Genomic DNA, 27,549 nt, shown 5'->3' on the forward strand with positions numbered 1-27,549 from the left:
ACCACACACAGTCAATTGGTCAACTTTAGAGTTATAATGGTTTCTTAGCTTAGACAAGACACAAAATACTAGGCATTTTTTTAAAAAGTGACAAGTTAGATATTACTAGAACTTAGTTTCTGCTCATCAAAAGACTGTTCAGAAAATGAATAGGCCAGACGGGGACAAAATATATGCAATACATACAGATATCAAAGGATTTGTATTTAGAATACAGAAGAAACTCTTATAATCCAATAATTTTAAAAAGGCCAAAATATTTAAACAAACTTAACAAACGGGAGATTTTAAAAACTGCCCAAAACCACATGAAAACCTGCTACATACCATCAATTCAGGAAAATACAAATTAAAACCATGAGATACCAACACACATCCATTAGGATGGCAAATATTTTAAAAAGTTAATGACACCAAAGTTGTAGAGAAACTGGAACTCTCACTGCCGGTGGGAATGTTAAACTGAGTGACTATCCTGCAAAACTGGCAGTTTCTTACAAAATTATACAAATGAGAGAGGACTTTAATTACTTCCACTTGACCTGAGTCTGTAGTTTCCACTGACTAAATTCTTTCCAGCTTATTTTTTAATTTAGGCAAAAGACCCTGGGGGGCGGGGGGGGGGGCGGGCAGGAAGCCCATAATGGGAACCAAAATCTCTCAAAAATGACTGCCATGATACCAGCAAGATCCCAGGGGACTGATCCCAAGACAAGGATCAATTTGACTTTTACTGTCCACATACATGTACCCACCTACCTCTGTCCCACATAAACCTGCAAGTATTTTCCGGACTTGGGAAGTAGTCCTTGAGAGGTCAGCCCGCGGTCTTCCCAGGGTTGGCTTCACTGAAATAAATTACTTTGTTTTACCACCTCTTGTCTCTCTGCCTTAGGATTTTTTTTTTTTTTTTAAGATTTTATTTATTTATTCATGAGAGACGGAGAGGGGGGGGAGTGGGCAGAGACACAGGCAGAGAGGGAGAAGCAGGCTCCATGCAGGAAGCCTGATGTGTGACTTGATCCCGGGTCTCAAGGATCACACCCTGGGCCAAAGGCAGGTGCCAAACCGCTGAGCCACCCAGGGATCCCCTGGCCTTAGGATTCTGTCAGCATTGAGGGGCAGAACTTGTCTGTTTGGGACCCCAGGGGCCAGATGCTCTTGTACCCACTGGGCCCTGCTACACATATATCCACACTATGATGCAATAATCCCACTCTTTGCTGATTTAGCTGTGAAGTAGCATTCTTTTTTGTTGCCCCTTCCTCCTTTAGGCTATACAGAATGAACATACATACCATGGTTGGAGCTATAATGGCCCTCTTGCAACCACAAGGTGATCCTGATAATGGTCAGGATAAAGGTCAGGAAAAGAAAAAGATGGCTGGTAACTAATAATCATGGAGCCAAAGGTCCAGCATAATCCAGTTTCACACTTCTTTTACTTGAAACACAAAAATCTTGTATTTTTGGTTATATGCAGCCAAACCAAAACCAAACTGATAAGCTTATCCAAATCTCAACTTTTAAAACACTTTAGTAAATAAATCTTTTCTTTGAACTGCTGCTTTTCCAGGGCTCCCTTATTCTGCATTTATACAAAGTACTGCTTACATGCAAACTCAGTCAAAAAGATACGTTACCTTAAGCCCAAACAGACTTAAATCAAAAGAATTTCCCATAAAAGCACATTTGTTTTTTAAAAGAAATGCATCCAAAAAGACATTCCCTCACCAATTTTTATCCTTAGGGATAATTACTAATTTTAGCAGCTTCTGATAAAAGAGGCAAAAATACTGAAGTACAGCACAAAAATACTCTCACTCTTTAAGCCTATTGTTTGATCTGATATGGTTTCTTAGCTCAAATCACAGAACCTAGTGAGGAAAAGTTATGAATGGAAAAATCTATAACATGGAGAACTTTCCTTCTGTTCCTCGTCTATAATACCATTCAAGAAGACAAATGGTTGTCATCTTCATAATCCCTTATCCTAACCCAATAAGCCTAGAAACCATTCTTTGAGAATGGTTTGAGAAAAGCATAAAACCTACATACTAAAGTAGTTGGGAATAATAGCTAAACACAATTTCTCACTACTCACTTTCATATAGACTCTAGTTTTGCTTCTACAATTTAAAACAAAAACGTATGGTTAGGGGCAAAATATATGGTATGTGAATTAGGACCGATTAAAATAGTTTTTTAAAAAGTATGCCTATTCTTACACAGAAAATGTGAAACAATTCCCTCAGATACCTGTTAGCATCAAAACAAACTTCTGTTGTCCTTACTTCTTCTCATTCCTACTTTAGATTTGTTGGTTTCTACCAGATATGTAGCTGCCAAACATACTTTTAAAGTTCACATTTGGTCAATTACATCTAACGCAATACCTCCCTAAACCATAATCAAACATCCAAGTATAGTATCAGCCAAGAAAAGTTACATAATGTGTGAATTGCACAAGGGCAGAGAAAGTCCAATATGAGCGTCTTGTCAATGGTAACGGGAACATCATGTCTTCAATAGAAATCATTAGTAAGAATTTGGATCTACTTTTCAACAACTATTGTTAAAAAAAAAAAAAAAAAGGTCTCCGATGTTTTTTTTTTTCTCAGATATTCTTTATCAAATTTCCCACAGTAATGACAAAGAAACACTGAGAATTACACTAATAGCATGCTATAGAATTAATGGACCTCTTTTTCTGTATCCCTACACTCCTCAAAGACTAAACTGACACTTGAGGAATGACAGCTAAAAAGGGAATAGCAAGAAATATCAATTGTTTTTTAGCCTCACCTTTTAAATTAGTCAGTTTAAGAAACTGGCTTTACTATACACTAAAATAAAAGAATCCTTTCCTAAAAAACCTATTTTCTGGCATCAGTGTTCTTTCCCTTAGTTTTTTGCTTCTATCACCTCTTTAGTTAAGTAGAATTTTTCTTTTTTTTTTCTTTTTTCTTTTTTTAATTTATTTATTTATGAGAGTTATAGAGAGAGAAAGAGAGAGAGGCAGAGACACAGGCAGAGGGAGAAGCAGGCTCCATGCACCGGGAGCCTGATGTGGGATTCGATCCAAGGTCTCCAGGATCGCGCCCCCGGCCAAAGGCAGGCGCCAAACCGCTGCGCCACTCAGGGATCCCCTAGTTAAGTAGAATTTTTCTTTGCTATACTATTTAAAATGTCTTAATTGGCCTCTAGGCTACCTTAAAACAACTCTGGTATACATTTCATAAAATATTTTTTGCAATGATTGCTAATTGCTAATATTTGGAATATATTCTATTTGTTGAAATTTAGCCATGTTCCCTGTAAGTGTATATTGGTTTCCACTATTCTCTATTATTTTTTATAAAAAAATAGAAGTAGAAAAAAAATCGCTTAAAGCCAATGTTCACAGAATAGAGCTTATTTTGGAGACTATACCACAATAATCCATAACCATCAAAGAAATTTCCTGTGATACAGTAAAATATAAAATGTTGCTTTATGAATCCTTGACAAAAACAAGATAAAATGTCATTATACTGTGCTTACCTATATATTTCCCCTCTCTTTACAAAGATATTTTAGGAGTAATTCAGCCAAAACCTATATAAAACAGGTATGTACCATACTTGTTAGCTTATAAGAAATTCTGTAATTTTTAAACTTATTCATGTCAAATTTTCTAGTCTAAATATATTCCATCACTTTTCTGTTTACATACTATGATATCATCTGACCTCATTCAAATTACCTCATGTTCATTTACACATTCAACATTTTCCAAAAGAAAGATAACACTCTGCCTCAAAAGCTCTTTCTACCAGATATGTGGCTGCCAAACATACTTTTAAAGTTCGCATTTGGCCAATTACATCTAACGCAATACCTCCCTAAATCATAGTCAAACATCCAAGTATAGTGACAGCCATTTCTTGGCTAGAAAGGAAATAATATGGACATATATAAAAGAATACATAAAGTGTTGCAGGAACTGTAATAGAATACACAAGGTGAAAGGACAGGGCGTGTGTACTACCTAGATTTCCCGCACAGATCCACCCTATTACTAACTGTATGTGAAGGCAAGGGAAGAATCTAATTTGAATTTGAGATTTTTGTTTGAGCAACTAAGTATAAAGAAAGAGTAGCTAAGCACCAAGACAGAAAAGTAAGTCTGAAAGGAAAGTGGATTTTAAATATTTGGAACATGAGCACCTATAAGAAGATTCATGGTAATCAGCTTGATATATGAGGAATTAAGAATGATTTCTTGGGGGATCCCTGGGTGGCTCAGTGGTTTAGCACCTGCCTTTGGCCCAGGGCGTCATCCCAGAGTCCCAGGATCAAGTCCCACATCGGGCTCCCTGCATGGAGTCTGCTTCTCCCTCTGCCTGTGTCTCTGCCTCTCTCTGTCTCTCATGAATAAATAAAATCTTAAAAAAAAAAAAAAAAAAAAAACTAACTGGAGAAAAGGATTGAGGTGGAAAGAATAAAACTTGTCATTTTAGGTTCTTGCATTTTAAGTTCTTCTGTATTTCCATTTTAAGTTCTTCTGTATGATCTGATTTTTTAAACCAATGTATATGAAATATCTAAAGGAAAGATTTAAGAAGAATAATGAGAAAAAGGAAAACAAGTTAGCAAGGCTATTAAGGGTAAAGAGCAGAAAAGAGACAGGATAGCTGCTGACAAAGACCAAAGGAGAACAAAAAAATAAGAAATCACTCTTAAGCTACTGGAGGTGCCAACAGTGATAACACCAAAGAAAGAAGGGGAAAACAAAGGAGGGAGGTATTAACCCTAGAACAGCCATGAACAGGATCAGGAGCACAGGAATACAATATAAAAGACCTAAAAAATACAAGAGAACATAACGAGAGAATATGAAGTTGGTACAACTTCAGAAATGGAGTAACTTGAGATGATAACAGGGCTTCAGTAGAATGAGGTCATGAGAAAGCAGTACTGCTGTCGAGTGTGGATGACACTGCAGAGTCAAATATATTAAGAAAATTGAAGGTATCTTTAGGGGAGTTCTTCACCCAGATAATGACATAACCTATGATAATATCAGGAAAGGGAGTTTAGAGGAAAACCAAGTTAGATGCCAAAAGGTCTCAACTAATAACATAGGAGTAGGCAAGTAAAGGACAGCAGAGGACAACGGGAGAGACTGAGGATGATAATATACTGTATCATATTAATCCAAAGGACAAGATTTTTGTTTTTTGTATTAGGGTGATAAATATTACCCTATGGAAACAGCACTGTAAATACTTCCTCTAGACCCTAGAGTAGATGTGACAGGATACCGTTAGGGAAAGGGACATGCAGTGAAGGTAAAGAACAGGAAACAAATGCTATAGAAATCCAAATTTCCAAGGGAAAGGGGAATTCTGAAGGTAATCAGCTGAAAAAAGTAAAAAAACAAAAAAAAAAAACAAAACAAAAAACAGTAAGACAAGAATATGTAAGAAAATATTTTTGGGTGGTATAGGACAATTTTGAATATAATCAAGTCTGCAAAATACCAATTTACAGGCAACAGAGAACAGAGGAACACCTTAAACTACACCATGAAAATGGGATCAGCAAAATCTAGAGTGTGGCAAACTATAACCAACATGGTTACTAAAGAAAAAAGCCAAGGGATGCAGGAAATATTAAAAGACTGTAAAGTCACAATGTGTGGACCTCATTTGGATCCTAGTTTAAAAAAAGAAAACAAAACCATTTTAAAAAGCCATTTATGGTATATCAAATATTCAGAAATTTGAATGCTTGCTGAATATTTAAAGATATTAAGGAATTGTGATGTTTTTACTTTTAAAAGGTGTTCTTGTATTTTAGAGACGCAGACTGAAGACTGAAATATTAATGGAAGAAATGATATGTCTACAATGTGCTTCAAAATAACACATTAATGGTGAAAGCAGCTGGCACAGAAATGGCCACAGGTCATAAGGGCTATTGCAGCTGAGTGATTACTGTGTAAGAGCTCATTATACCATTATATATACACTTTTGTATGTTCAAAATTCTCCCTAAGAAAAAAGCTTTCTTAAGGGATGTCTGTTATATTTCATCTAGCATTTCTTAGTAAGAGTGTTTTCAGGTTATTCAATTAGAAAATTTCAGGGAGTGAAGTCCCATATTTTATTTTATATTTTACAATTCATCTCTCATGTACATTTAAAAACAAAAGTTGCTCATAATATTTACTACAAAATTTTCCTCTTAAAGATTCTGATCTCTAACTACAGTAAAAGTGGTATTAGAGGGGCAGCCCCGGTGGCGCAGTGGTTTAGCACCGCCTGCAGCCTGGGGTGTGATCCTGGAGATCCAGGATTGAGTCCCACATCGGGCTCCTTGCATGGAGCCTGCTTCTCCCTCTGCCTGTCTCTCTCTCTCTCTCTCTCTGTGTCTCTCATGAATAAATAAATAAATAAATAAAATCTTAAAAAAAAAAGAAACTTTAAAAAAAAAAAAAAGGGGTATTAGATACTGACAGGTTTTTAAAAATGGAAAACCTAAAAAGAAACATGAAAAACTGAAACTTTAGATGAAAGTAAGATAGCTTTTGAAAAAAAAATAAAATAAAATAAAATAAAAAAATAAAAAAATAAAAAATAAAAAGATAGCTTTTGATTCTTCCTTGCCTATTTAGTAGGAGAGGTATACTAAATAATTTTGAGCTTTTTTATAAAAGTGAATATTCAAGTATACATGTCAGAAAATGTTAACAATTGAAAAGATTTATAATCTGTAAGAATGCAGAAAAAAAGAAAATTAAAAGCAAAACAAAGGACTATAAAAAATTTTTAAGTCCAAATGTCAACAAATACAATAAATGTAAATAATAAGCCAATGAAACTCACCTTCCAAAAGACAAAGAACAGGAGATCCCTGGGTGGCTCAGCGGTTTGGTGCCTTCCTTTGGCCCAGGGCGTGATCCTGGAGTCCCGGGATCAAGTCCCACGTCAGGCTCCCGGCATGGAGCCTGCTTCTCCCTCTGCCTGTGTCTCTGCCTCTCTCTCTATGTCATAAATAAATAAATAGATAGATAGATAGATAGATAAATAGATAAATAGATAGATAAATAAATAGATAAATAAATTGGATAGATTAGATAAATAAATAAATCTTTTTTAAAAAATAATAAAAATAAAAGACAAAGAACATCAGACTGGATTTCTTCTTTTTTTTAAGCCTTTTTTTTTATTTATTTGAAAGAGAGAATGAGAGAGAGAGAGAGAGAGAAAATAAGCAGGAGGAGGGGCAGAGGGACAAAGAGACTCCTGGCTGAGCACAGAGCCTGATGTTAGGCTGGACCCCAGGACCCTGAGATCAGGACCTTAGCCAAAGTCAGACACTTAACCAACTGAGCCACTCTGGTACACCAGACTGGATTTCCTTTTTAAAAATCAAGGTATACAGTGCTAAGAAGAGACATATAACAAAAATCATACAGAAAGTTCAGCAAAAAAGGACATTTTTTATCAAGCTGACCGGCGTCAAATGGTACCAATTCTTGATTAAAATTAGCCAAGCTACAAAACTTAAAGAAACTACAAAAAAAAAAAAATCAAAAGAAACCCCAAGGAAAAAAGAAGCAAATGAATAGATCAATAAACAAAGATGGTAGATCTCACTTATAGTTAAGTAAATGCAAATTAATATATCAAATCATGCCAATCAGGCTGCCAAAATCAAGGAGTCTAAAGATACCAAGTGTGGATGAGAGGATGTAGAACCCTTCAAACAACTGGTTTTAGAGGGCAGTTAGGGTACATTTAACTAATCAGAAGATATAACTATCCTACAAACCAGAAATTCCTGCATAATGTTCACAGTGGTATTATTTGAAATAGTGCTTTGCTCTGACAGCATATATACTAAAATCAGAACAATACAGAGGTTAGTATGGCCCCTGTGCAGGGAAGACACACAAATTCATGAGGTGTTTCAGATTTCTAGGGAAAAAGAGAGAGAGACACACCAAGAAACAGACTCTTAACCATAGAGAACAAACTGAAATTATTACAGGAGGGGAGGTGAGTGGAGGAATGAGTGAAATAGGTGATGGGGATTAAGGAGAGCACTTGTCCTGATCAGCACTGAGGAATGTACAGAAGTGTCAAATCACTATATTGTACATCTGAAACTAATATAACACTGTATGTTAACTACCGGAATTAAAATGAAAACTTAATAAAATAATAAAATAAAATAACCTAAATATTGAGCAGTAGAAAAAAATGATATATAAACTGTAGAATCTTCTTACAATAAGAATATTCATCAATTTTATGAATGAACTAGAGCTATATATCAAAACATGGATACATGACTGTCATAAAGATAAGTGAGGTTTAAAAAGTTGTAGCAAGAGACTGATTTTTTTTTTGCATGATACAATTTAAGGTTTAAATTCATGATTTAATACTACCATATTATTCACTGATACATATATGTAGTAAAAGTTTAAAATATGCATGAAAATGATACTAACTTCAGGCTAGTGACTACCCTCTAGTGAGTTAAATGGGGGTCAAGACACAGGAGTAGGAATAGGTAGAGGAGTTTCAACTGAAACTATGATGTTTATTTCTTTAAAAAAATAAGATCTAAAGCAAAAAGTAACCAAATACTGTTAAAATTGGATGGCAGGGCAGCACGGGTGGCTCAGCGGTTTAGTGCTGCCTTCAGCCCAGGGTGTGATCCTGGAGACCCGGGATCAAGTCCCGGGTCGGGCTCCCGGCATGGAGCCTGCTTCTCCCTCTGCCTGTGTCTCTCTGCCTTTCTCTCTCTCTTTCTCTCTCTCTCTCTCTCTCTCTCTCTCTGTGTGTGTGTGTGTGTGTGCGTGTTTTTCCCATGAATAAATAAAATCTTTAAAAAAAATCTTTAAAAAAATAAAATAAAATTGGATGGCAAATACAGATTAATATTTTCTACTTTCCTCTATGTTAAGAATATTTCGAAATTTTTTCTTCAAATACTAAAATAAAAAGGAAAAAAAAGGAAGAATATATATAGCCTTTGGTTTAGGATCCAAGTTTGAAATGCAACTGGGTTTGAATCCTGTCCCCTGTGATGTATCTCCGATGAAATGCAACTGGGTGGGTTTGTTTGTTTATTTATTTTTATTTATTTATTTATGATAGGCACACAGTGAGAGAGAGAGAGAGAGAGAGGCAGAGACATAGGCAGGGGAGAAGCAGGCTCCATGCACCGGGAGCCTGACATGGGACTCGATCCTGGGTCTCCAGGATCACGCCCTGGGCCAAAGGCAGGCGCTAAACCGCTGCGCCACCCAGGGATCCCATGCAAGTGGGTTTGAATCCTGTCCCCTGTGATGTATCTCTGAAATCAGTTTCATCTATTATTTCATAGTATTTTTGTAAGGATTAAGTGCAATAAACTGAAATAATCTCACCCAAAGACAAGCACTTTCCTTTCTCCTCACACTGTATTAGACAACACTAGAGCTTTTCTCTCTTTTTTTTTTTTTTCCCTTTTCCTTTTTTCCTCTTCCAATCACATGTACAGTGAGGGTGAAAAAAATACAGCAATTCATACATGCTGAAAAATAAAACTGCTGAAAATGAAACTTCTCATTGAAGTTTGGTCACACTACCCCCAAAGTCATACTGCCTTAATTTTAATATTCCTAGAAGCAAAACCTGATACAGGATTCAAAAGAAAGTATATTAGTTTTTAAGTTTGGGTAACAATGGCAGAGAAAGAAGTGGTATAGGGAAGGCAAGACAACCAATAAATCTGCACTCTTAAATCAGCTACCACAGTGGGCTTAACCCTCAGAAAAGCTCTCAGAAACAGTATAAAATATGTTCAACTGTTCTATTTATACAGTATCACACCCTGAGAGTCCAAGTCTGTGGCTGAGGGCTGCACCCAGGAGTGTTAATTTCACAGCACTTCTGGCCCACCAAAAGCGCTGCAAGCATGACTTCCTACATTTCCAAGAAGAGTCAGTAGGTTATAGATGCAAATACTGTCAGAAAAACAAAAACAAAAACAAAACAAAAAAAACAAAAACAAAAAAAAACAAATACTGTCAGAAGTTTACTCAAGCACACTGAAGCTTCCAGGGGATAAGGGTGGATTATTTACAGCATTAATTACAGCCATTCTATACAATTATGCTATTATTAAAGAAAAAAAGAAGAAAAGGAGATGTGGTCTATGCTCTATCGACTACTTGGTCTAAGACTTGTTCTTCCTCAATTTCTGCTAGAAAATGGAGTTACACTAATTTTAACTACATTAATTACATGTAAACTGATTCAATTTTGTATGTTCTTTAAAGAGAGAGTGACTATTCTTCTTCTGTCAAAAATAGAAGGTCTTCCTAACATGGCATAATAAAACAGATTCTAGATATAGTTATCAAGAATACAGAAAAAATTAATTTAGGGAAAAAAAGGTTTCAAAAGGAGATAGCTTTTTAAGCGTTTTTATCTCCTATTCACACTATCTAATCCATTATGTTGTACTTCTTTTTTTAATATGAATATTAGCAAAAAATGTTACAAAGTCAGAAATGGTAGAGACTATTATATTAAGTACACTTAATAGAAAACCACAAACTAAATTTTGTAAAGGCAGGGGTTTTGAATGCGTTAAAACTAAAATATTCTGGTTGTGGGAGGGGAGGTATTACACATTTTAATTATCCAAAACTTAGAAGTATTTGCTAAAGAAAAAGGCTGTGATTTTGACATATCAAACCAAAACATGGTACACAAAAAGCAGTTATTTGGTGATCTTTCTTTACTTGTTCAAAATATGCTTTAAAATCCATATAAAAGCTGTAACAGTACAAAAGGACTAATGAAGAGTGTCTGGGATAATGGAAGGATCTCATTATTATTAGATAGGGACATGTCTACCACCTAAAAACAAGATTAAATGCAAACCAGGTATTTTTTTTAAATGCAGATCCTGTTAAATTCTGTATGATTGTATTTGATAGGCATTTAATTTAAAAGTTATTACCATTAAGGAACGGATTTTTTTTTTCCTCCATAGCTTCCATACTATCTACTAGAAATCTCACACTGGGAAAGAAGGAATGAAGTTTTAATTGTATTCTCCTAAATATTGGTGAAGATTAGGTATATTTGTTGTCCATGTATATTTACGAACTGTCTGTGGCTTTTTCCTATTTTTCCTTTCTCGTATTTGTCATAGATATATTTGTCAGAAATATGACAAAGAAATTTACCCCATTATATATTAAAACTTACTATTAAAAAACTGTAACCAAAAGAGGACTGGCATACACATAGATCAGTGGACAAAGACAGCATCCAGAAATAAATCCAAGTATATATGGGAACTTAAGGTGATAATGATGACATTTCAATACAGTAAAAAAAGATACTTATTTACAAAAAACACTGGCGTAACTGACAGTACAACCAAAGAAAACATGCTAAATCTATACTTTATATTTAAAAATTAGGGATGTGGGGATCCCTGGGTGGCTCAGCGGTTTGGCGCCTGCCTTTGGCCCAGGGCGTGATCCTGGAGTCCTGGGATTGAGTCCCACATCGGGCTCCCAGGATGCAGCCTGCTTCTCCCTCCTCCTGTGTCTCTGCCTCTCTCTCTCTCTATGTCTATCACATATAAATAAATAAATCTTTAAAAAAAAAATTAGGGATACCTGGGTGGCTCAGCGGTTAAGCATCTGTCTTCGGCTCAGGGCGTGATCCTGGAGTTCTGGGATTGAGTCCCACATCGGGCTCTCCTTCTGCCTATCTCTCTGCCTCTCTCTCTCTCTATCTCTCATGAATGAATAAATAAAATCTTTTTTAAAAAATTATCTATAAATATTTAACAAAAAAAAAGATGTCCAAAATAAAATAATGAAAATACTGGAAGAACCTCTGATAGGACTTTTAGCTGGAACAAAAAACTGTGTTATACAAGATAGGAAACCCAAAACTCATATAACAAAAGTCACACAAATTGGCTGTATGGGTCCATATTTATTTTGGCTAATAAAGCATTTTTTATAACCAGTTGAATTTTTTTTAAAGATTTTATGTATTTATTCATGAGAGACATAGAGGCAGAGACATAGGTAGTGGGAGAAGCAGGCTCCAAGCAGCAAAGCCCAGAATTCCTGATCACACCCTGAGCTGAAGGCAGACGCTCAATAGCTGAGCCACCCAAGGTCCCTATAACCACTTGAATTTCAAAGCCTTAAGCAGGATATGCATCTCTATCTCCAGTTCCCCCGTCTCTACTTCTCCTTACTATCTTATAACCAACCTTTTAAACACATTAATGACAGTGAAGACATGCAAGTTTTCTAAATGTACAATAAAGAAAAAGTTATATTAAATTTTCAATCTCTCTAGAGAAAAGGAACCATAAACAAAACCAAAAAATATGAAGATTAAATATTTGAAATTCATTTACCAAAAAAGGAGTAGATATCTCCAATATCTAAGAGCCCTATAAGTTGATAAACAGGACACAAACCACTAGAAAAATGACAATATATTACAACCTTCCACCCAACATATATTTTTAAGCACATACGGGATATTTATAAAAAATTGACCTTAAGGAAATGTTTGAAAATTAAAAAAAGAAAACTACTGAAAGTACACATATCAAAGTCCAAAAATTACTTCAAAGTTCATATAACTGTTACTGGAAACAATCTCTGCAATGAGTATATGCATTTATTTCACTTTTCCTTTTTTTTTTTTTAAGATTTTATTTATTTATTCATGAGAGACACAGAGAGATAGAGAGAGGCAGAGACACAGGCAGAGGGAGAAGCAGGGTCCATGCAGGGAGCCTGAAGTGGGGACTCGATCCTGGGTCTCCAGGCTCAGGCCCTGGGCTGAAGGTGGCGCTAAACCGCTGAGCCACCCGGGCTGCCCTTATTTCACTTTTCCATTAAACTTCTCTTTTTATTTGGATCTTACTCCTTCAAAATGACTTAAATATTTTCAAGTGTTTGTAAATACTCTAAAAAACAATGCTGTTAGTTTCTGCTCTTCTTACTTGCCCCCTTAAACATCTGAAATTAGATATTTTCAATACATTTTTTGGTGTGTTTTAAATCTATCACTTTAATTCTATACCAAAAATCTTTTGTGTATGTGCATCATTTCCAAACCTAACATCTCAGCAAAGAATACAGAAAATAAAGACTTAAAGGCTTTTAAAAGCTTCTCTGAGAAAAACATATGCCGCAAAGTTTTAATATAATCAATTAGGTTTAATATAATCACATTAATCAGTAAGAAAATAGATGAAGAACATGAATAGGCATTTCACAAAAAAATACAAGTATTCCCTAAAATGAAAATTTGATTATCATTAATAATCTGAAAAAGGTAAATAAAAATATTATTTCTGCCCTATCTGACTGGCAAAGATTAAGACTGGCAAAACCCAGTGTTGGCAAAGATGTGAAAGGAACAATATCTAAGAATTTGTTCCTTTTAAAAAGATAAGAGTAATGGGATACATATCTATGAATTCTATGAAACACTTTATAATAATGAAAAAAAAAACTTAGATAACATTAAAAGGATCTGATAATGATGGTATGCTTAGCCAATGAAAATATGATGAAGATACTAAAAATGATAGCTTACATCATGGCTTTCATTATATCCTGTGCATTATATCCTGTGCATTATATCCTATATATAGCACAAAATGGGCACTGCATAAGTTTTTACTAAATGATTATATTAATGATTTATTTAATGAATGATTAAATGCTAACTGATTGCTTGAGTGTATGTGTAGGTGGGTAAGTGACTAACTAGCTTCATCTACTGAGTAATGTGACTTACTAACCAGCAGAATGAATGAGTGACTGATGGAATAAGTAAATGACAGACAAAAGAGTAAGCAACTGATGGGAGTGAACTGACTGACCCTCTGAACTGGGTGAAAAAAGGACTGAATATATGATTGAATGAATAAATGAATCTCTAACCACTGAAATGGAAAGACCCCCACAATACACTGCTGAATTATACGTTCAAATTAGAATAAGAAGGACTCTATTCACGTCACTACACAGAAACATCCAGAAAGATATCAAAACTTAAGCAAGTTCTGTCAATCATAAGCAGCATTTACAATTCTTTTTGCACCTCTGATTGCTGAATGTAATTTTTTAAATAATCACTTTTATTCACTTGAATTTTTTCTATTTAAAGAAATATTGTTCAAAGTTTGTATACTACTGATGCCTCTTAGAAGAGTGTATAAAATATATGCAAATATATATTTTTTAAAACATTATGATTCTTTCACATAAGAAACAAGGGATATAAGATGAAAACTTAGTCAATTTAAGGGTTACTAAAACCATTTTACCTGGGACCAGTCACAAAAGTACATATATAACATATAATGCAATTTATAAGTCCTCCTAGGAAACCAGACATGAATTATATATGAACAGAAAGGTGAGAAAATATAAATTATTCTACAAATTTATCCCCTTCCCTATTTTTAGTCTTAGGGAGTAACTTTTGAACTACTTTTAGAATTGTGCTTAATGATGACTCCATAGGAAAAGGTGTATTTCAAATTTATAAAACACACAGGAAAAAAAAATGTGAATGAAAATTGGGGAAAGTGCTTCGAATACATTTTAAAAGTTGCCAGGGGTCACCTTTAAGATCTCCTTTGAAAACCATCATATTCCAAACCTATATCATCAAAAGGTTCTTGAAAATTTTTAATTTTCAGAAGTGATGAATTTGCCTATAGAAACAGGAAATTTAATCCTATTAGTGAAGTATTTAGTACTATCATTTACTGACATTCAAAAAACATCTCAGTTATTGAAGTCAGTATGAATTTAAGTTCATAATGATTTTAAAAATACACCATGTCAGAACATTATTTCAGATATTCCTCTGTAAGAACTCTTTAAAGATTATAATGCATCGGGATCCCTGGGTGGCGCAGCGGTTTGGCGCCTGCCTTTGGCCCAGGGCGCAATCCTGGAGACCCGGGATCGAATCCCACATTGGGCTCCCGGTGCATGGAGCCTGCTTCTCCCTCTGCCTGTGTCTCTGCCTCTCTCTCTCTCTCTCTCTCTGTGACTATCATAAATAAATAAAAAAAAATTTTAAAAAGATTATAATGCATCAAATAAAAAATAAAATAAGCACTTATGGACAAACAAGCAAAGAATGAGGACTATGTTCACACAAATTCTCTAGACACTGAAGCATTTTCTATTTTGAATTAATTTCCACTTCCTCAATTTCCCATCATAAATTAGACGGACTGACACAATTATTCACCATTTTCTTCTCTGGGTCATTCCCTAGTCTTAAAATCCTCTCCTAATGAATCTTGCCATGTCAAACCCTTATGAAACCAATATACTAGAACTTAAGGAAATCCAAGTCTCAAATGGACTATCTTGTGGATTGCTATTATGAAATGACAAACTTCTCTTCATATGCAAAAGATACACCATATTGTTAGTTTTTCACAATTTAAGGCCAAAAATAGATTAATAAGAACAGACTCACAAGTTAACAAATACCCATTCAAATACAAAAAAATAAAACCTCACAATAAGCCAAAAAGAAGTAATACACAGAAAACCAAGGTTAAATCCAAGTGTAAAGAGTGAAGAAACTGATTAAATCGAATAGTAGGCACAAAGATCTACTTATAACCCTATACTGTTGAGTTATTCATTTTATTTTCAAACATTTAAATTCCTTCCATATGCTAAACTTGTATAGAACCTGAAACTAAAGAAATTAATAGAAATATTTCCTGACCTTGAAATCATAGTAGTTTCATAGGAGCCACTATTGGAACAAAACAAAGGCTGGAAACAGACACAACTATATACACAATTTAAAACATTAGCATTTCCCACAGCAAAGAAAAGGATTATTCAACAGATAGTATTAGAACAACAATTTGAGGGGGAAAAGTTGGATCTCATTTATACCTTGCACCAATATAAATTCCAGGTGAATCAAGAAAGCATGGGGGAGTTTCAAAATATAATTTTAGAGCAGAGATCTAAGTATAATTTATAAATAAATAAATAAGATGGCCAATAGAATAGAATAAAAATTCAAAAATGAATGCATGACAAACAAAAATCACACTACAGTGTAAAAAAGAGATGACGACAACCTGGGGAAAATATTTTACAATTTATTTCACAAACACAGAGCTATTTTCCTTAGCCTGGAAAGAGTTCCCACAAATCAAAATAATAGGTCAACGATCCAATAAAAAAATGGGTCAGGTGGGCATGGGTGGCTCAGTCGGTTAAATCTCTGACTCTTGGTTTCAGCTCAGGTCATGATCTCAGAGTTCTGGCACTGGAACCCGAGGTAGGCTCCACATTCAGCTGAGAGTCTGCTTGAGATTCTCTTCCTCTGTCCCTGCCCCCACTCACAAGCAAAAGAATTGCGCAGGTACTTTCTCCTTCCAGAATATATAAATCTTGAAGAAGAAGAAAAGAAAATGGGCTAGGAGATGAATAAACAAGTTCCAGAAAAGGAAAATTTAGAACAAACTAAAACTGTAAGATTTTATTTTTTACATCTCAAATTGACAAATACCAAACCATCTGAGAACAGGTGTAGAAACATACAAACTGCCATTTCTATGAAGATCAATTTGACAGTATTTATTGAAATTAGTAACATATACCACTTCTGAATCAGCAATTCCTCTTGTATTTAACCTATAGTTATGGTTCCATACATGCATATTAACATATGTGCAAAGATATTTAATACTTTCTGAATTATAAAACACTTCTCTAAAATACTTTTCAATTCTATTTAAATGTGTGACCTGTTCAAAAAGTCAATAAATTTGGGGCACCTGGGTGGCCCAGTGGTTGAGCACCCAACTCTTGGTTTTGGCACAGGTCATGGTCTCTGAGTCATGGGATTGAGCCCTGCATCAAGCTCTGTGCTCAGAGTAGAGTCTGCCTAAGATTTTCTCTCCCTCTCCTTTGCCCCTCCCCCTACTCAAGTACTCTCTAAATAAAATCTTTTAAAAAGAGTTGATAAATTTTTTGAGTGAATAAAAAGAAGAGAAAATACAGACAACTCTTCCCAAGAGTTTTAAAGAAAATAGACAATGGGGCAAGCAGTAGCTTGAAGAGAATGTGGAGTCAAGTAGGAGTAAAATGGAACTGGCAAACCAGCTCACAGATCAAATTAGCCAGCTGCCTGTTTTTATAAATAAATCTTTACAAGTCCATTCATTTATGTACTGTCTATGGTAGCTTGTGCACCACAAAGGCAGAGTTGAGTAGCTGCTGCTGAGACAATCTTGCCCACAAAGCCTAAAATATTTACTATCTGGTCCTTTTTTTTTTTTTTTTAATTTTATTTATTTATTTATGATAGTCACACAGAGAGAGAGAGAGAGAGAGAGAGAGAGAGAGAGGCAGAGACACAGGCAGAGGGAGAAGCAGGCTCCATGCACCGGGAGCCCGACGTGGGATTCGATCCCGGGTCCCCAGGATCGTGCCCCGGGCCAAAGGCAGGCGCCAAACCGCTGCGCCACCCAGGGATCCCTACTATCTGGTCCTTAATAGAAAAACTTTGCCAAGCCCTATTTGCTTGATTTTCTTTTTAAAGGCTGAAAATGTATTTTGAGAAGCTGATGCTGCCCTACTGCTCCATTTCTCAGAAAAACTCCAAATATATCAGGGACAAATCAAACATGGTACACCAATAAAACGTGCACAGCATAACACCCTAAGATAGGCTCCTGACCGACTCTTCAACGCACAGCAATCCTGTTTCCAAGACACTGTACTAGGCCTATCAAGAAAAGCTGTGAACAGCAACATCATAGACAGAAAGGGGTTGTTCCCGTGCCAACTTGTTTCAAACCAGGGAGTCTCAGTCTGGTCCCCAAATCAATATTCTCGGCATCACTGAGAAATTGCTAGAAATGCAAATTACTAAGTTCCATTCTAGACCTTCTCAAACAGAAACTCCAGGGGTGGGGATCCCTGGGTGGCTCAGCGGTTTAGCGCCTGCCTTTGGCCCAGGGCACAATCCTGGAGACCCGGGATCGAGTCTCGCGTCAGGCTCCCGGCATGGAACCTGCTTCTCCCTCTGCCTGTGTCTCTGCCTCTCTCTCTCTCTCTCTATGTCTACGATGAATAAATAAAATCTTAAAAAAAAAAAAAGAAGAAAAGAAAAGAAAAAAGAAACTCCAGGGGTGGTGCCCAGCAATTTGTGTTTCAATTAGCTCTCAAGGTAAATTATGAAGAGAACCACCAGGTTAGGAAACAGTTCTAGTACAGCTAAGGAACAGGTGAGGGCCCATCTGGTGTTTGAGCTCACATAATTAAAGGCGCTTGAGGAGATTTAATAAAAGCAAAAGGGCCTCAATCACGCTGTCAGAATTTAATGACAAGCAAGGAAAATGCTATTGGAAAGCTGAATAAAAGGAGACCTTAGTTCTACTGTATTGAAAAGTCTGACAGAACTATCACCTACAGTAACATGGAAAATGCAATGTATACCTAATGAATTAAGGAGATTCTAGGTAGAATGCTGAAGAAAAGCAGGTGGCTTCTTCTAACTACCTTTGTAACTAAGAGAGTAGAGAAATGAGACGGCTAAAAAATCAGCCATCACTTTTGGAAAGCAATTTCAAGTCAATTTCAAGGGCTCAGAATACTCTTCTCAGCCAGCAAAGTGTTCTTACAGTAAGAAAGAGCTTCAGGGCTCTTTCTTAAATCTAGAGTGGGACTATAAGATCTCAGAAAGATCTAAGTACCTCACTGATCCTTTCAGACAAAAAATTATCTAAGGATCTTAAAAGTATTGTTCTACAGTAGCCTCACAAGGAGCCTAAGGTAAGAAAAACTCCTAAGAGATTTGTAGGTATGGCTTTTGTCTGATGGAGTAGATTATGAACTGATACACAGAAGTCCACACACTTTTTAAAGGAATTATATCAGTTTACAATAAAAGGGGCAGTAACTACCTAATATGATGCTTCTGAATGACTATAGGCAGTAAGCAAGTTCAGATGGCTACTCAGTTGCAAAGACAGATCAGTTCCCTTGGGAAAAAATGAATGATTCAGAAGGTGAAATCAATGACCAAAAGAAGCAGTCACTGCCAACTAGGAACAATGTACAGACAGTAGGACTGACCTCTAGTCAAGGAACTGCCAGCATGTGCCCCACTAGGTTTCAGAATTGCAGTGGACTATTACCATATGGCTCCCTTATCCCTCTTTTTGAACAGTAATGTCTATGCAATTAACACATGCCTTTCCAATCTTGAATGTTAATCCCATGGGGGCACATTCCTGGTCTCTTCACAGGTCTTCAGTTAAAGAGAAATCATTCTCAAGAAACCATATCCAAGGAACCTCAACAGCATATGGATCTGACTTAGATGATGAGGATACTACATCCTGAGTTGGTATCATGATAGGATGTAAATTACAGGTCTCTGAGAAGGGGGTTAGTGTATTTTGCATGTATTTTGCATGTGAGGCATGTGAAGTATGGCAAAAAAAAAGGGGGGGGGGGTGTCAAACTATGGCAAGAGTTTTGTTCAGAGATGGCCATAACAAGATTTCCCATTTCACATTCTAGTCCCCAACCTTTAAATTACCCCCAACCAGCAAGTCTTCCTGAGGTTCTAGACATTGTGGAATAAAAACAAGGCATTCTTGGTGTAGCCTATCTGAATTATTGGCCCATAATATCTGTGAGCCTAATAAAGCAATTGTTTTCTATCACTATAGTAAATAGCAACAGCAACCAGAAAACATACGGAGTCAACAGGGGGAAAAACAGAGTGCGAGAGAGAGAGAAATACAATAGCAAAGTCCTTGAAGACAAAAGGAGATGGGTTTCTCTGCACATGCAGATGGAGAAGCCTTAGATGCGACCCTGACCAGTTCACTCATTTTAAAGGGTAAAAGGGCAAGGGCGCCTGGGTGGCTCAGGTCATGGTCCCCAAATCCTGCTCCCTGCTCAGCAGGGAGTCTGCTTCTGCCTCTCCCTCTGCCCCTCCCTTGCTCATGCACTCACACACTCTCTCTCAAAATATTTACAAGACAAATAAGTAAATAAAGGGGAAAAGGAGTGTAGGCACAGGTAGAGGATAGGAAGGGTGTTACTGATGATGGACTGTGGTATTTAGAAAAAAACGGAAGTAAGCACCAAAAGACACTTAGGAAATCTGAAAGTGGTTTACTGGAAAACAAGAATCAGAGATGCAGAAAGAGCAAGAGGCTGTTTCTTGCTATAAACCGTAGTAACTCTTAAGTTTATTCACATTTTACCATGTGACTCCACGTTTCTAAAATAAACAAAGTATTTTTGAACAAAGATTTATTCCATTCCCTCATTTTCCAAATAAGAGGGAAAAGAGGCTCAATGATCGCGTGACTTGTTCAAACTCATGTTGACAGCAGTTAGTCCCTGATCCCCTGATTTCCAAAAACAGTGCACTTCTTCACATCACACTGCCTTTCATATTACAAAATATTACCTAGTGGCATTTTATTTTATAATCAGAATGTATTAAAGTCATTTAGTAAGCAACAATGAATACCCTAATCCCAAGGACTGACAGCAGAAAAACAGGCCAAAATACGTCCTTGGGAAATGAAAATAAGCATTCAAGCAAAACAGCCCATGGACTATCTCAAGCTAGTCCACCTCTGATAGCTAAACTGTACAGGCTTTAAAAAGAGATAATGCTTCCTTTTGCCCTTCCCAGCTCTCCTAAACACTGTTAACCATGCTACCTTCACTTTCACAAGTTATCTAACCAAGGGTTTCTCTTTCCTTTTAGAAATTAATACCTTATCATTCTATTCAGATTTTACTAGTATGAATGCACCCAGAGATCATTTGTCTAACCTGCTAGACCACTGAAGGTCTAGTAAGAACCACTGAATGTCTACTCATTCAAATAATATAAGTGTAAGGCTAATTCCCACAAGGAAGAGCAGTACCTGGACAGTGTGATATAAAAGGAAACGAATGACAGAAACGGTCAAAAATACTTACCATCTTTATTATACCTAAAATTCTCATCTTTAGTCCCAGTGATAACTTTGGATAGAAGTCTCCATTACTTACCCAACTGTCAAACTCAAAGGTCATATATTATACTAGAGAGAATAAAATATTAACAGTAGGTATTTCTGCAGCAGAAACCTAAAACCAACTTTCATCTTCTAGTTTTCTAAATTTCATGTTAGGAAATTTTTAAGGTCTTTTTTTAGTTGTGACTCTTCTCATTTCTTCACAGTGATCAACAATAATCAACATGTTAATCATTCCCACCCTCTTAATCTACCTACCCATTTGCCTCTCAGACTGACAGCTCCTTCTCTATCTCTTTTGCCAATTGCTCTTCTTTCACCCTGTAATTATGGGCAATTGTCAAGGCTCAATTTCAGGTCCACCGCTCTTTCTGACCACCACAATTCCAGCCTTAAACTTCTCTACCAAGTTCCACTCATCTACTGTCTAGCTATCTATTTTCACTTATCTCACTGTCACGTCAAATTAAACATCAAAAATATAAGTCCAGCTGTTTGAATCTCTTCAACCAGCTACTAAAACCTTCATATCTATTTGTCAGTACTGTCATTTAAAAAATTCTAATTCTTTCTTTGTCACCAACTAGCTGGGTCACTTTGGACACATTTTCACATCTCTTTAGGCCTCAGATTCCCAATGTACAAAATTCATAGACTCGCCCAGATGTTCTCAAGATGTCCTGGCATTCCAACACTCTTCAATTTCTTATGTCACTGAGGATCAAAACTTCAAAGTCATCTTTGATTACTCCTTTTCCCCTCCCCCCGACCACATCCTCCTTTCCTATCCAATCTAGAATGAAGTCTTATGCCACAGCTCTCCAGCCCTATTTTCACTAAATCCAAACACTAGGCCTAAATTATTTTCCTAGTCTATCATTTCTCTAATTCATATTCTACATTGTGCCACTCGTGCCACTTTGTTTTTCCGAAAATACTTCTCTTATATGCTTTTTCTCAATCCAAACTTTTAAAGCTTCTCTGTTACTTATGGAGCAATGTACATTCTTCTCATCCTAGCACTTAAAGGCTTCCAAAATGTAACTTCAATCTATATTATCAACCTGATTTCTTATTACCCTGCCATTCAAACTTTCATTTCAAATTGTCTTATGTACTGATCTCTGAAAATGTCATGCAAATTTTGCTTCTGTTTATGACCTATACACAGTCCTTCCTCTTATGCAAAATACCTCCTTCCTCTCTGGAGCCTTCCCTGCTCACTTCACCTCTAAGTGGCCTCAAATATCTATAACTTTTATTATTTACCTTATCTTTCTAGTTACATTTTAAGTTCTCAATGAAAGGAACCTATTTTATATTTTTCTGCATCTCTTTGGACATAGCAATGTACCTTCTACATTTTAAGTATTAATAGATATTTGTTTGGTGACTAAAATTGCTTTTTAATACACAACATTTACAGAATTTCCCCATGTGCTCAGCACTCTACGTATGTATTCCTCAAAGGGTATACGATCAACTTGAAAAGATAAGGTTAACACTAAGGAAATTATCAAACAATCAGAGCAGGATATATAAACAAATTATGTGAGGATCCTCTGTAACTAAAAGAATAAAAACATGGAAAGGAAAAAAACAAAATTTAGTGAGAAACAGTTTCAGAAATTAGGCTGAATTTTAGCTAGGAGTATAATTATAGTAATAGTAGTAATAATAATAGTGATGATAATTATAATAACAAAAGCTAAAACTTAAGGTGTACTTAATATGCCAGGCACTGGTCTTGAAGACTTTTCATGTATTAATTCACTTCATTCTGACTACAATCCTATAGAAAGAGTGCTACAGTCATCCTCATTTTTTCAAATGAGAATGAGGCCCTCCTTCATTACGAAATAGTGAGTGGTAGAGATACAGAATTGGGCTTGACTGAAGAAGGATGGAAAACATAAACGGAAGTTAAAAACTGAAATAAGCATAACCATTATCAGAAAACGTGAAAAGCGGCTTGAAAGACCATAGCAGAGAATGTTCATTGTGGGTCCTTAGGCTAAAGATTGAATAAACAGGGCAGGAAATTATGACAATTATCCTGAGAACCAGAAAGAGAAAGTTAAATTTAACAGGTAGAAAGTGGGAATTCACTGAAGATTTGGGGGCAAAGGAATGCCACAAAAAGGAGTATTAGTGACATTTCTATTGTAGATGAACAGAAGAAAGAGATGCTAGATTCTGAGAGGCTGATAATGACTTTCAACATTCTAGACTCAGGGAACTAAGTCCTGGAATTCAGGTGGTAAAGTGAGGCAAGGAGAGATGAGAGATAAAAGAAATATAGACAGGACATGTTGAATGGGTTAGTTCAAGAGGCGCATGAAAGTAGTAGTTTAAAGATGGTGCCTAATTTAAAGCCTATATGACCAGGAGAGAAGAAAATTCCAAAGGGGTATAAAAATGATGATTTTTCATTAGGGGCATGGTGAGTCTAAGGAGACACTCAAAAACACTAGAAGAGGAGGACTGGAAAAACCAGGAAGTGACTAGAATGACAAATAAGCAATAGAATTCACTTCAAAATGAAAGGAATGGGCAGAAGCTATAAAGATATTAAATAGGAGAGGAAATATACTAAGCCACTACCAGCTGGTACTAGCTTTGTATCAATAATTTTACCAATTTTTGTATCAATACTTTTGGTGGAGATAGGAATCAGTGACCAACATTTAAAAAAATGCAGTTTTTCCATTTCAAAAATGTTTTGTATATATCAGAAAAGCCAACCAAAAGCCAAAGCAAAAGGTTCCCAAAGTTTCTCCATTCAGGGAGTTCTTAGTAATATTTTCATAGCACCCCTAAGCCAAAAGAAAAAGGTCAGTAGATGAATTCAAATCACTTAGTATTTTTACAACGTAGTGCTTGCTCAGCCTTGTACAACTTCTTGGAATCAAATTGGACATCACACTCTCCTGTATCACATTGATTCTCACACAGTAGTTGCTTTTTATCAGAGGAACTTTTAAAAGACAGCTTTGCAAAGATGGGGCATTGTAGAAAAGAAATGTGTCGATTTAATCTTGAAACTGTGAACTAGCTCAAACAGTTCAAGCCTGAGGTGACTGCTGCTCTAGGGCACCTCAGCACACAGTTTGGGAAACTGGGAGCAAAGGCGAGGGGCCTAAACAGAGGGAGGGAAAAAATGTTAAGAGGGGAGGAGCGGAAGAAAGCTCTGGCACAATTTAACCACAAGAGGGCAGCACAACTGTCGGTAGAGGCCGCGCAATGATGGGGGAGGGGGTGTGGGGAGAGAGAAGAGTGGAACCCTTCCATAAAAAGGCTGTTAAGACCCCCTCGACCAGTTCAAGACCTGAAAGTGGTCTTTCTCCTTCTACTAACGAGGAAGAAACACAGGCCCCTGGCAGACCACCTCATGCTGAGTGATTCTGCCCTTCTCTAAATCCCCTTTGCCTGCCCGGCCATGAGAGTAGCCAAGACTTCAACAGTAGCCAAGCAATGTACTACTACTTCCCACGCATAATCTTACTGAGTCGTCACAACCACCTTTTAAGAAAAGTGAGGCTCAAAGACATTTTAAATAATACAACTATTAAGTGGCAGGAACACCATGATTCAAACCCAGATCTGATTCCAGAGCCAATGCATTTCCCTATTCTGCCTCAAAAGCATCCGGCCTTTCAGCAACAGCCAGGTGAAGCAGAGAGAAGAGACCACGTTCCCTTCCCATACCTGAGACACTTGTCTCAGCTTGAAAAACAAGCTTTACATGCTTATGTAGTCAGCAAGAACTGTCGCTTTCCTCTACAAGTAAATACGTGTACTATTAAGGCAGGGGCTGGACACAACCAGCGTGCAGATCTGTTACACTCTAACAGATAACGTTGTTGCACATGCAAGCTAGTGATTTTCACATTCGTGAGAAAAGGTGAAGGGGGTGGGGAAAGAGAGGTCAAAGGTTGATTATTCATCTTCAAATCTGCTGGGTGTTGCTTAGAATATTTTCAGGAGCCCAACGACTCACACTTGTACAAACCTATTAAGAAACCAAAAGCGACTGTCCTCTCTCTCAGTCTCACTTCTACTTTCCTTCTCCACGGTCTTCCTCCCCCTCCACCCCCCCCCATCTCTGACATATTCAGCCGCTTCTGCCCTTCCATTCAGACAAAAGGAGTTTCTCCTGATTAACCACCACCGGAAAGCAAACTGGGTAAATTCAACCGACACAGCAAACAGGCAGATAAAACCACCCAGGAAGCACTCGTTGTGGTAGCAGAGGCTCCAGCAAGAACAGCTGGCAGTGTCCTCTCAACAGGTATCTGTTATTAGTCGAAAACGTTCCTCTTTGAGAGGTGAACACTCTCTGGATACTGGAGGAGGACGGGTAAACTGGCAAATGCTGCTTCCGCAAAGTCTCGTTACTTGAATCATCAGCGGGGAAAGAGGCAGCGAAGGTCTCTCGAAGGGTCGGAGAGCAACAGAAACACCCCCCAAATCGCCCCCGCGGACCAACATTCTAAGTCCGGCGCTGCCATTTCCAGAGGACCGAGCCGCAAGGAGCCCCCCTGCCCGCCGCGAACACCGCGCACTCACCTTCGCGGGAAGGGGAGGAAGGGCCTTCTTCTGCAGAAGCGCAACAGTTCACATCTTGTTCCCTCGCCTGACTCTGAAACCTAAAAAAAAAAAAAAAAAAAGGGCAGCAACAGCGGTTATTACCGCAGAAATCCAGGGGAGATAGATGCTCTTCCCCAGGCGATTCAGGCGTCTAGAACCTCCTGGAAGAGGTCTGAGCCGAGGGGGGAAGGCGGATGCGAGGCGCACATGGATGCAGACGGCGACAGCGAAACGCGCCGCCGCCGGCTTCCCCTCCAAGCGGAAGACTGTCCCCGCCGACCAGTTTACGCCCCCCGCAGCGGCAGGGAGGTGAGGTGGGCGGACGCGCGCTGCCCCCCACCCAGAGGCCACGCAGCCATCGCACGCACCAGCTGCAGCGATCCGGCGGCGAAGGCGAGCCCCCCGGCCCGCGGGGGCTGCTCCGACGCGGCGCCCGCGGAGCCCCCGGCGTGGGCAGGGGTCCCGGCGTCCTCCAGGCCGGGCCGTCCCGGGCCCTCCCGCGCGGGCTCGGCTCCCACTCACATCCCTGGGCGGCGAGCCCTGGGCCTGTCCCCGCGCGGCGGCCGCAGCTCTCCGCCCCGACGCGCGCCGCGAGTCCGGGCCCAGGCGCCGAGCGGCCGAGGCGGCGGCGGCAAGTCCCGAGCGCGCCGGGCGCCGGCCCAGCCTGTCAGGGCGCGGGGAGGCCGCTGGCTGCGGCCGCCGCTGCCCCCTTCGGCTCCTCTTCCTCTCTCCCTTCCGCCAAGCCCACACCACTCCCACTTCGGGCCGCCGGGAAGCCCGTCGTCACAGGCGTCGTCTCCACCCGCTCCCGGTCACACCGTCTTCCCAGCGCCTCAGGCGACACTGGCTCGGGCGCCCGGGGCGCGTCGGAGTAGGTACCCGCTCAGGAGGCCGGTTGGCGGCGGACTGAGGCGGTCCCGCGGGGCGGGGGCGGGGGCGGGGGCGGGGGCCGGCCGCGCGACCCCGGACTGCGCCTGCGCCTGCGCGCGTGCGCCGAGCCACAGCACCGCCCTTCTCCGGGTGCGCGCGCAGTGGGCGTGGCCAGCGCCGGCCACGCACGCCCCGGGCTTCTCGGGAAGTCGGCGGGGCCGCGCGGAGATTCCCGGGGCGTTCCCCGGGCGTGAGCGGGCGGGGAAGCTGAGCTGGAGCTGGCGAGCCGGGCCCCAGAGCCAGCGGGAGCTCAGCGCCGGCGCGGGGCCCGACCCTCCCCAGACCGGAGGGGGAGAGAGTGAGTGAGTGGGTGTGTGTGTGTGTGTGTGTGTGTGTGTGTGTGTGTCCGCCGGCCGTGGAGGCGGCTGGGGATGAGTCAGCCCAGCGGGGAAGGCGCCCTCTGCACGCAGCCGGGCACCACAGCGTCCTCCTTCCGTGCGCTGCTGTGCTGTTCGTACCTCTTCTGCTTTCGGTTCCACGTTTCGCGTGCAGCTGACCTGGCTTTCCCCAGTCCAGGCCTTCGGGCGGAGGGGAAGGGGTGCCCAGGGTCGGGGCGGCGTTTGCGCCCGCCGTGTCTTGCAGCTGCAATCCTGAGCGCCTGACTCCCTCCCATCGCCTCGGCTGGAGGAGGGTGGGGGTGGGACGAGGCTCCCAGCTGCCTGCGGATTGGCGAGTACGCCCGGCGAATGAGGAGAAACAAAGCCCACCAGCCCAAAAAGGCCCATTCATTCTTTCAACAAATATTCGCATAGCCTCTGCCAGGTGCCAGGGCTGTAAGGGCCCTAAGGAGGGTGCAGTGTCATCGCAACCCGCATTCTACTTGCTCTACTGGAGCATGTATTCTGGTAAAGTGACAAACATTCCTTAAATGCATAATGTGCCAGTGTATAATTGCTACTAAGAAAAATAATACAAAGCAAAGGAATAGAA

The 27,549-nt window shown here is 39.0% G+C and overlaps 1 long non-coding RNA gene and 1 other non-coding gene across 4 annotated transcripts; one reads left to right on the plus strand and one right to left on the minus strand.

Annotated features, from left to right (window-relative positions):
• Window positions 1–732: 732 nt before the first annotated feature.
• On the minus strand, window positions 733–26,608 carry LOC112922051 (uncharacterized). 3 transcript variants are annotated; one of them, XR_012002169.1, is made up of 4 exons: window positions 26,058–26,608; window positions 25,669–25,748; window positions 6,873–7,030; window positions 733–848 (listed from the first exon to the last, which is right to left on the minus strand). It is a non-coding gene; the product is annotated as an uncharacterized lncRNA (long non-coding RNA). The 3 variants fall into 3 exon arrangements; XR_012002171.1 differs by lacking the exons at window positions 733–848; window positions 6,873–7,030 and adding exons at window positions 9,357–11,504; window positions 12,907–16,491; XR_012002170.1 differs by lacking the exons at window positions 733–848; window positions 6,873–7,030 and adding an exon at window positions 12,729–16,491.
• On the plus strand, window positions 7,865–7,969 carry LOC112922159 (U6 spliceosomal RNA). Its single transcript, XR_003235397.1, has one exon. It is a non-coding gene; the product is annotated as a U6 spliceosomal RNA (small nuclear RNA).
• Window positions 26,609–27,549: the final 941 nt, after the last annotated feature.

The sequence above is a fragment of the Vulpes vulpes genome, chromosome 1 (genome assembly GCF_048418805.1).
Source record: "Vulpes vulpes isolate BD-2025 chromosome 1, VulVul3, whole genome shotgun sequence".
NCBI lineage: Eukaryota > Metazoa > Chordata > Mammalia > Carnivora > Canidae > Vulpes > Vulpes vulpes.